The sequence below is a fragment of the Bufo gargarizans genome, chromosome 4, assembly GCF_014858855.1.
Source record: "Bufo gargarizans isolate SCDJY-AF-19 chromosome 4, ASM1485885v1, whole genome shotgun sequence".
NCBI classification, from domain to species: domain Eukaryota; kingdom Metazoa; phylum Chordata; class Amphibia; order Anura; family Bufonidae; genus Bufo; species Bufo gargarizans.
In genome coordinates this window covers 338037055-338048430 of record NC_058083.1, presented here as the reverse complement: position 1 = coordinate 338048430, position 11376 = coordinate 338037055, and the positions used below count along the sequence as shown (strand labels likewise).

The following is an 11376-nucleotide window of genomic DNA, read 5'->3' as shown; positions in this document are numbered from 1 at the left end:
GTGACCCTGCCTCACCATATACCCTGCTACAGAACCCAAAATAAAGGGGGCATCGCCTGGGCTGTGTGATCATTGACCGAGCACCACTAGCAGTTTCCACATTTCCTTTTCTCATTTCTGGCAGGGTATATATAGTACATATAGCATGGCATACTTTTATTTATGTGCTATGTGACCTGACCCTACCTCACCCCTGTCAGCATCTCTACTTGCTGTGGGTGAATGGAAACACAGTTATTTACAGCCGCCCTGGCATCCAGCAGGCTGCCCAGTCCCACAGCGTCTCTGGCAACACCGGGCAGGAGGGGACATGGTCACGTCACCACAGCAAGGCTCCCCCTCCTCCTCTCGCGGGATCTCCCTTGGCTCTCGTCCGCCATATTTCGCCCTGCTAGTATTTTGGTTTCGCCTCTTGCCTGGAAGCAGAGGAGTCATAGACAGAACTCAGCTAGAGGAGGGACCGTTACGTTCCGGGACTGGTGACGTCAGAGACGCTTGGTTCCGCTGGCGGAGCGCGGGACATTGTGGACTGGGCCTGACAGGATTTTGTGGCCGGGACTTTGCAGTGCAGCGGAGGGGGGGAGGTGGCGGTGAGATTGCCGGGCCGGGGCAGCAGTAGCTACGCTTGTCCCCCTCCCCCCCGCTGGACCTAGCTTCACAAGGAGGCTGACGGAGAGGTGTCGCGGCGTCACGCCGGCCCCTTATCCGAGCTGGCGGCGGAGGAGAAGGCTGTGAGGTGAGCGGGGAAGTAGTTCTGCTACTGGGGCCTGTTGGGGAAGTGGGCCCAGGCCTGAGCGCTGGAGGGGGAGATGGGCGGTGATAAAGCTGTAGGCCCCGGCTCCAGGCCTGTCACTGACACTTGTGTGTGGCAGGCCTCCTGTCATACGTGCCTGCCATTACCTGACTGAGGTGTGCGCTCCCCCACCCCTCCAGATACTGGACCGACCTGGTGGCTTCATTCACTCCAGGTCTGGCTGAGGGGCACACCTGGCATCTTCTGCCACATTGGAGCATGGTGATAGGGACCCCTGTGTGTGGCAGCTTTTGCCCCTGGATATATTGTCATGTGGCACCTTACAGGGTCAAGTTGTTGGAGATGATCCCCACTGCTGGCAGTATGTCTTCATGTATGTGGTAAAGGCCATATGGTCAGGTCTAGAGCAGGACAATTGCTTCCTGACATCAGGGGACGGCTCCGTATTACACACGTGATTGGCTTTCACACAAAGCGTTGATCTGCTGTCAGGTTGTCCACATAGCCGAGCTATAACCGTCTCCCCAAAAATGGCTTCTGCCAAACGCTGTTCACACTGGTGCCGAGAGCTTTCATAGAGACCAGGGATCAGCAGCCTTCGGCACACCTGCTGCTATGAAACTACAACTCCCAGCATGCTCACTTACCTGCCTGTTCCCGTAGAAGTGATGAGTGGATGCTGGGAGTTGTAGTTTCAGAACAGCTGGAGTGTTGATGTTTGCTGTCCCCTGGCTTAGTCTATTCTGTGCCACATGGGCCCCATTAAAGTGGTTCTCTTGGATTATAATATAGTGGCCCTTTCTAGGTAGTCAGTGTCTGATTTGCGGGAATCCGACAACCGGTACCGTGGCAGTGAAGGTGGAGGTCAGACCCCCAGTGATCAAACATTGATGGCTGATCCTAATGATAGTCCTAGAAAACTCCTTAGGGTCCATTCACACGTCCGCATCCGTTCCGCAATATCGGGAGCGGGTGCGGACCCATTCATTCTTAATGGGGGCAGAAGGGGATGCGGAGAGCACACTATGTGCTCTCCGCATTTCTGGAGCGCGGCCCTGAACTTCCGATCCTCGGCTCCGCTAAAAAATAGAACATGTCCTATTTTTGTCTGCAATTGCAGCTAAGAATAGGCTGTTCTGTGGGGGCTGCGGATGCACAATACACCACGGACGTGTGAATGGCCCCTTAAAAGTCTTGTCCAACTTTCTACTTGGCGAAGGCATATCCTCAGGATAGGCCGTCACTAGCTGGTCAGCGGGGGTCCGGCGCCACACACTTCCACTAATCAGCTGTTTGTGTAGCGGGATCACGTTACTACAGTGCTGCCCCCATTGAAGTGAATAGGACCACATCTACAGTGATGACCTCCATCTACTACACAGTTGACAGAGCTGTGTAGTTCTGGTGACAGCTACACCAATTAGGGAGCGGCAGGGTGTCGGCTCTTAAGGATAGGCCATCACCTAATAAAAGCTGGACAACCCCTTTAAGTCTACGTCCACGTGGGACTTAAATTGCAGCACACAAATGCAGATTTCACCCTGTCCATTGTGATGGCTGCAGTCTGTAGTGGAATTTGCAGCGTAAATGGATGTATTGGATTTATAATCTGCACGGTCTCCATTTCCCCATGGATTGCGCGCCAATCTTTTTATGCAGCACGTGCACGAGTTTTCTTAAAGATCGCTGTTCAACTGTTGCGTGCCGACCAACATGACAAGTCTGCAGTAGTTTTTGGAGAATTGCTTCAGTTTCTCATGAGTTCAGGTGAAGCGCGTAAAACGCCTGTTTTTGCTGAGAAAAAGTGGCACGCTACGTGGAAGCATGGCCTAAGGCCCTATTAACGCGACTGTATTTTTGGTCCTATTCTCAATTTTTGTAGATTGGATGTAGACCATTCATTTAAATGTGGCTGCAAACAATGTGGCCAGCGCTCAGTTTGCTTTCCACATCCGTATGTCCATTTTGTTGTCCCACAAAAAATATAGAACATGTCCTCTGGTCCGTTTTTTTTTTTTTTTTTTTTTTGGACAAAAATGGACATTGTTACAGTGGGTCTCCAGAAAAAATGGATGCAAAAGCGACTTCACCTGTGGGTTTTTTTTTTTTCCCCCTCAGACCACAAAATACATCCGGTCTTCTGAATGCGCCACTAATCTCATTCACTTTGCATCTGCAATTCCGAAGATTATATGTCCCGTGTAAACGTCCGCTGAGGGTGTATTCGCACAGCCGTGTAACGGTCGCTGCGTATCTGCATGTGCTACTCTCCCCAGATCTCGCTCTTTGCATTGCAAGGGGTGAAATCTGCTCAGAAAATCCGCACAAAGGGCCCGTTAACATAGTGGTTTTTGGTGCGAACTCTGCTACAAATTTGCGTGGTATCTGCCTCCTAGTGTTTTCAAAGCGAGTTAGCGTTGCAGTTTAAAACCACACTGCGCTGTGAGCTCCGGTCAGTGGGGCTGAACCGCAAGCGGGTCCGTTACCGCTAAGGTGAAAAACCGCAGCATCAGATTGACATGCCATGAATGCCTAAATCCGCACTGCAGGTCAATTTCCATGCAGGGAAATTCTGCACTGTGTACATGAGACTTTGAAAATGTCTTGTGTTTAGCGGATGCTGGATTAGGCAGCGGTAATCTGGGTCCAGATTAATCAAAAAGTTTTTAACTTGTAAATGGAGTAAAAAGCAACCTTTTCTGGTGTGCTACCTTTTAAGGGCTCATATACACACAATCGTATCTTTCCGTGTCCCTCCTGTGGGGGTGTTTGTGTTGTGTGTGGGTTTTTTTTTTTTTTTTTGGCGGACTGTATGCGTAACCATTCATTTCAATGGGTCTACCAAGGAAAAAAAAAAAAAAACGGAAGTTACTGTGTGCATTCCATGCTCACATTTCGGACAAGGATAGGACTGTCCTATTAGGGCCAGCTGCTCCGTTCTGCAAAATATGTAATGCACACGGACGTCATCCTTTTTTTTTGCGGACCCTAAAATACATACGGTTGTGTGCATGAGCCTTAGAGGACCTGTCACCACTCCTAGCTCCATGCATTCCTCATGTACAAACAATTCTGGAGTATCTAGTCTTGTGTCTATGTTGTGCCATTCCTCTATTATTTCTACTAGAAGACATGAATGAATTGCTAGCAGTCTGCAGTAAGGGTACAGAGGGGTGGTAACCAGTTGGGGGGGGGGGGGTGTACCTGCCCAGTCTGACAATGGCAGCACTGATTGGATAGAGGGAGACTGAGCAGGTACACCCCTCTGTACCCTTACTGCAGACTGCTAGCAATTATTCATAACTTCTTGTGCAAATAATAGAGGAATGGGACAACATACAGACATAAGAATAGATGCTCCAGAATTGTTATTACATGGGAAATGCATGAAGCTATTAAAACTGCCAGGAGAGGTGACAGGTCCTCTCTATGGATAATTTATTGGTCATTTGCGACGTCACACCAGTTCTCGTCATTCCACTTTTGTGTCTGTGCCTTGTAGGATGATTTTCTGTCTCTTTATCAGTTGCGACTTTTGGAAAAGTTGTGGGGGGAGGGCATATGGCAGGATGGGACTTTGCGGTGACGCTGTAACTGCGCCTAATTTTACAAGCACTTTGGGACTAAATTTGGCAAATAGACCGCCACCTTTCATCTCATGTTCTTTAATGAATGCACTAACAATTGGTAATTTACTGTGATGATGATTGCCCCATATAAACGGTGATTAAAGGGGTTTTCCAATCAATTTTTTATTTATTTTTAAAATAAAGTTCCTGCTTCTGGTTCCTGCGCTGTTTCCATCTGGGTGGCCATTGGCATAGTAACATGGACCGCTCCAGCCAGTGACTGGCCTCAGCATGTCATGCTGCTTGTGGCCATTTCACCACTGAAGCCAGTTATTGGCTGACCATGGTCAGCTGGAGAGAAACGGCGTGGGGACTGAGGGCAGCAGGCTAGTATGAAGCTTCTGTTTCAGGGGAACATGCGGGCACTTAATTAAATTATTACTGAAATTTATATCAAATTCTTTTTTTATATATATTGATCAGTTCCCTTAAATCTGCCAGTGTCTTACTTATGGCCATTTTTATGTTTTGGGTAATAATTCTATTCAAAGAACCTCTTGGCATGTCTGTCTTTTTCTGTAATGCGAGTGGTCCCAATGTTGAATGCTCTTCCAGATGTACCGTAAGTGTTTGCAGGTAGGTGCAGATAAGGTAGCGTTGTGCTCTGTTAGTGACTGTAAAGGTTGTCTCTCTGCTTCACCCTGTAGACCAGGGATGCTCAACCTGTGGCCCTCCAGCTGTTGTAAAACTACAACTCGCACAATGCCCTTTCGTAGGATGATAGCTGTAAGCTGTCAGGGAATGATGGGAGTTGTAGTTTTGCAACAGCTGGTATGCCGCAGGTTGAGCATATCTGCTGTAGACTGCCTTTGGTGGGCTTGGCTGTAATTGTATTAGGGTCCATGCACACATGAATTTTTGGCTTCTGTATTTTTTGGCTTTAAAAGGAACCTGTCACCAGGATTCTGGGTATAGAGCTGAGGACATGGGTTGCTAGATGGCCGCTAGCACATCCGCAATACCCAGTCCCCATAGCTCTGTGTGCTTTTATTGTGTAAAAAAACCTATTTGATACATATACAAATTAACATAAAAGAGTCATATCTTGTGTGACCAGAGAAGAGTCATATTTTTCAAGCTCTGACTCATCTCAGGGTAATTTGCATATGTATCAAATCAGTTTTTATACACAATAAAAGCACACAGAGCTATGGGGACTGGGTATTGCGGATGTGCTAGCGGCCATCTAGCAACCCATGTCCTCGGCTCTATACCCAAAATCCAGATGACAGGTTCCCTTTAAAAACACCGAGTTCACACCTATTTTAATTTTTTTGCCTAATGTTTTGGGGGCTTTTTTTTTCTTTTTAATTGTATTTGCTCACATGGCCTGGAAAAAATGTCACTTGCTACAGCATACTGTGGATTTAAAAAGACAAAAACGCCAGAAAAAACCTGCGTGAAAGCAGCCATAGGGTACCTGCTGATGAGTGCAGATTTCAGAAGAAAAAACCCACTGCATCAAAAACTGTATGTGTTACTTGTAGTATTTGGTGGAAATCTCTTCCTTCCATTAAAAAGGGTGAAGTGCGAACCAAAAATCACACGATTGACACTCTGCAGATTTCTAAATCTGCCTGTGAGAAAGAAGCGACGTGTACATGAGAATCAGACACTTTGCTGGTACTGTAGTATGCAGGTAATTCCGCATAGTGGGCAGGTACCCTTAGTGCGCCCTCACTTCTGGCAGGTTGGAGTTCTACAAATTTGAATGTAAATTTTGTTGCAGAATTTTCTGCAGTGGAACCTGATGGGTATTTTCTTTGTGAGTTATGTTCTGTGGCTCATATCTCCATTGAAAGGAATGACATTTGGATACAAGAAGTCCACAATACATTAGTTGTGTTCTGTTCCCCTGCAGAATCAATATTCCACACCGTTTTTATCCCCATAGACCAACATAGGGGATGTCTCTCAGGGCATGCTTTTTACTGGTAGACACCATAGTGCCGAAAATATCCTCATGACCTCATGCCTTTTCATTATTTTAGGCCTCATGCTCACGACCGTTTTTTTTTTTTTAAGGTCTGCAAAAACGGGGTCCGTAGGTCCGTGATCCGTGACCGTTTTTTCATCCGTGGGTCTTCCTTGTTTTTTGGAGGATCCACGGACATGAAAAATGAAAAAAAAAAAATCTAAGTCAAGTTTGCCATTGAAATGATAGGAAAAAACGGACACGGATCACGGATGCGGATGACAATTTTGTGTGCATCGGACAGGAGATAGTGTGTGTGTGTGTGTGTGTATATATATATATATATATATATATATATATATTTTTTTTTTCGACGGACCCATTGAAAGTCAATGGGTCAGCGAAAAAAAACGGCACAACGGCCACGGATGCACACGACGGTCGTGTGCATGAGGCCTTAAAAAGAACTTTTTAGCAGGCTTAACCCTACTAAACCAGTCATACTGCCTGGTAAAGTTGGCCTTGCTGATTAACCGCTTAATGACCACAGATATTCCTTTTAACAATTATCACTAACCCTGGGTTCACACCTGAGCGTTCTAAAAGGAGCGCTCTGTATGTGCGATTGTACCGGCGTTTACAATCGCGCATACAGAGACAGGCGAACACACATTGTCGCGTGTTCCCGAATATCTATGTACGGGAACGCGCGACAAAACGCCCCAAAAAAGCTCAAGAACTTGTTTGAGCGTCGGGCGTTTTACAGCGCGATCGTACGCGCTGTAAAACACCCAAGGTGAGAACCATTCCCATAGGGAAGCATTGGTTTCTCCTTGTTGAGCGTTTTACAGCGCGTAGGAACGCGCTGTAAAACGCTCAGGTGTGAACCCAGGGTAAGCTGTCTTAGACATTCAGCCTGAATCAGCAGAACTACAAACTAGGGATCGACCAATATTGATTTTTTTTTTTAGGACCAATACCCATAATTTGTGAACTTTCAGGCCGATAGCTGATAATTTATATCTATTCTGTGAATTTTCATATTTTTTTTTTTTAAATATTCCTACACAAATCTGCTAAAAATTAATGTTTATTGTTAATGTGTATTTTTTTTTATATTTTTTTTGAAAATCTTTCTTTTTCATTTATACTTGATATATTTGTATTTATTTTTTACTAACTTTTAGCCCCCTTAGGGACTAGAACCCTTGTCCAATTCACCCTGATAGAGATCTATCAGGGTGAATAGGAGCTCACACTGTCCGTGCTGCTCTGTGCTTTGTGCACACAGCAGCATGGAGCTTACTATGACAGCCAGGGCTTCAATAGCGTCCTGGCTGCCATGGTAACCGATCGGAGCCCCAGCATTACACTGCTGGGGCTCCGATCGGAGGAGCAGGGGAGAGGGGATCCTGTTGGGGGGGGGGGGCGCGCACTGCGCCACTAATGTTTTTAATACTGGGGTGGAGGGCGCACTGCGCCACCAATGCTTAATACTGGGGGGGGGGGGGGAACTGCACCACCAATGAAGCTTAATCTCTCATTTTATTCATATACAGGAGGCGGGAGCTGGCTGCAGAATCACATAGCCGGCTCCCGACCTCTATGAGCAGTAGCTGCGAACTGCGGCACCTGAGGGGTTAACTACCGCAGATCGCAGCTATTGCTCATAGAGGTCGGGAGCCGGCTATGTGATTCTGCAGCCAGCTCCCACCTCCTGTATATGAATAAAATGAGAGATTAAGCTTCATTGATTGGGCAGTGGCCACAGACCCTCCCCTTATCTTGTCCCCTGTTCTTTCATTGGCGGCAGCAGCAGCACAGGGGGAGGAGACACTGCTTCCTTCTCCCCTGTGCTGCTAAGGGGAACACGGAGAGCACTGACAGCAGCGTGATCTGTGTTTCCCATACGCTATCGGAATATCGGCAAAATAGATGCCGATAGCGGTCAAAATCCTGAATATCGGCCGATAATATCGGTAAAACCGATAATCGGTCGATCCCTACTACAAACTGTTTAACCTAGATGCCATAGTCCAGGGATGCCCAACCTGCGGCCCTCCAGCTGTTTCAAATCTACAATTCCCAACATGCCCTTATATCAGTAGGCTGTTCAGGCATGCTGGGAGTGATAGTTTTGCAACAGCTGGAGGGCCGCAGGTTGGGCATCCTTGCTATAGTCAATAGCGACTACAGCATCTAAGTGGTTACATAGGAAGGTGACTTCCCCTGTCGCCTATAGGCACCACCATGAATAAGAGTCCTCCCGATGCCTCCAGATCACCTGCAGTAAGGCCGTGAACAAGGTCCTGCTGGACCGAAACGATATCGTTGCCCATTTGCATTATAAATGATCCTACTTGGGATGGACAATTAATAAATGAATTAATTTTGACTATCTAATATTGAGTGCCGTGGTTTCTACATATTTGATTGATCTCTTCCACTGAGCACCAACAGCGACACACAAGGAGTGCCATCCACTACAATTATCATGCCTTGTGTGTATGGCTATTAGGCCATGCCAAAGGCAAGCCTGTTAGAGTTCATGTCAGTATCCCACTGACAGTATAATCCACTGTACTACATACATAGTACAGTGTATTATAGAAACAATCGGAGGATCACATGTCAAAGTACCCTTTGTGGGATTAGGTAAAGTTTTATGTAGAAAAATAATACACCATTTTCCATGGAAGAAACATAAAAAACCCTTAACATATTTCATAGTGGCCTGTAACAAACCAAACAATACAATTATCATGTAATTTATCAAGCACAGTCAAAGCTTTAAAAATCCAATAGGTTTTCAATGGGATTCAGGTCTGGAGAAAGTGCAGGCCACTCCATTTGAGGTACCTCAGTCTCCAGCAGCAGCCGTTCTCTAATGATGTGACCTTGTTGAGCTGGGGCACTGTCATCCATGAAGATTAAATTAGGCCTGTGTTGTTCATGCAGAGGCCCAGTGACTGGATTAATGATGATGTTATTCAAGTAGTATGGGCTTGTCACTGTACCATTCACAAAGTGTAGGGCACTTCTGTATTGACTAGATACACCTGCCCACACTGTAACACCACCAAAGGCAAACAGTGGCTGATATATAGCACTCGTCTCCAACATTGTTGGCGGCCAGAATTTCTGCTAAGCGTGAATCGAGAAATAAAAAGTAATCATTGGTGGCAGTGGCCACAGGGTCCCCCCATCATTGGTGTCAGTGGGCAGTGCGCTCCCTCCCTCCCCAGTATTGATCATTGGTGGCAGTGGCCACTTCTGTCTGAGAACATCCTGCTTGAAGCCTCGCAGTGGCGAGGTACTGGTGATCAATTCTTAGGTGTTACCTCATGATGTCAAAATGTGAACAGCATGATGAGGAGGACTGTTTAAATGCCAATTCTAATTGAACCAGGAAATGTATTAGGCAATTCATGGATCAAACACCGGTTGTAAACTTTGCCGTTAAGCTCCTTGTTAGAGAACAGCAAGTTGTGCAAAAAGTACTGAAACATTGAACAGTTGGACATGTGCATCTAAAAGTTTAGAGTAGGTCACATTAAGTTCTCCTGTAAAGAGTAGAGTGCATTTTAGGTTCAGCCTGAAATTTCAACCACAATATCAGATTGGCGGGGGTCCAACTCCTGGGACCTCTGCTGATCAGCTGTTAGAAGAGGCTGGGCACTACAGGAAGTGCTGCAGCCTCCAAGCACAATGCCGTATGTTTCATAGAAGTCGTGCTTGGTATTGCATTGGATGGAGCCACAGCTACACCATGTGACTGCCTCCACCTTGAGAACAGCTACTATCTGTGTGTTGGGGTAGGGGGTGTTAACCACATTGTGCAGCATGTGAGCCTACCTTTACTACCTGCTATAGTCAGTCTTGTGGAAAATAAACTGCTTAAAATGGATGAGCTAGAAGCTTTGTGGTCCAGATAGGGCTTGTTTCCTGAAGTTTTGACTTGGTCTGGAACATTTTCAGCCATACTCTACATTTTGCATTATAGTTTTGTCATCATTGTCAAACTATGCTGTATTATACCCGACAATAGTTCTCCCCTTTTTAGAAATGCGTTTTTTGAGCCAAAGCCACAAGTGAATCCTAGGGCTTCCTTCACACACAAAAAAAAATAAAATAAAATTCTTGGTGGCAAAAATGTCATGCGTTTTTTTTTTTTTTTTTTCTATCTTGTATGCTTTAAACAGTCCTTTTTAAACTCCTATATATAGATGTGTAATGGAGAAAAGCCCAACGAAATGCTATGCAATGCATTCAGTAAGGCTTCAGACCCTTTCTCTTATTTCACATTTCCCGCTCATTCTGCACCCAGAACCACATAATGACTAGGTCAATACAGAATGTTAGAAATCTTTGCCAATTTATTGAAAAGAGAAAACTAAAATCTTGCATTGACATAAGTATTCAGACCCTTTTTACTTAGTTGGAGCACCTTTGGCAGAGATTACAGCCGCCTTGGGTATGATGTCTCAAGGTTTGCACACCTCCTCTCAAGCTCTGTCAGTATGGATGGGGACTGTCAGTGGAAATTCATTTTCAGCTCTCTACAGAGATGTTCAATTGGGTTCAGGGGCTGCATTTTAATAAGTTTTGGGGCGTTTTACAAAACTTCAGATTGGAGTCGGAAATGCCAATCAATGATGCATCATACTCCCTTTGTGGCTTTTTTTCCCATAGTTTTCTCTATATAACCAGACAATACTCCTTTTACTAATGTAGCAAAATAGAAATAAAAACGCACCAAAAATCGCTATGGAAAACACTTGTAATTTATGGCACTTTATATAAGCATTTAAAAACTCTGAAAAAATTGTGATTATTTGTCAGTAACTGTTAATTCTTGTAAGCAGTGCCCCATAGGCCTGAATTTTTTATTTTATTTTTTTATATAAGTGTTTAGCTGTATTAGGGCTCATGCACGCAATCTTTTTATATATACAGTACAGACCAAAAGTTTGGACACACCTTCTCATTCAAAGAGTTTTCTTTATTTTCATGACTGAAAATTGTAGATTCACACTGAAGGCATCAAAACTATGAATTAACACATGTGGAATTATATA

The 11376-nt window shown here is 45.3% G+C and overlaps 1 protein-coding gene across 1 annotated transcript in view; it reads left to right on the top strand.

The window, feature by feature from the left end:
- The first annotated feature begins 403 nt into the window (after positions 1 to 403).
- The window catches only part of TAB2 (TGF-beta activated kinase 1 (MAP3K7) binding protein 2), an 86689-nt gene continuing 75716 nt past the window's right edge, over positions 404 to 11376 (top strand). The window contains exon 1 of the mRNA XM_044290737.1: positions 404 to 736. The gene's annotated coding sequence lies outside the window, so the exon portion shown is untranslated. The remainder of the gene's footprint in view (positions 737 to 11376) is intronic.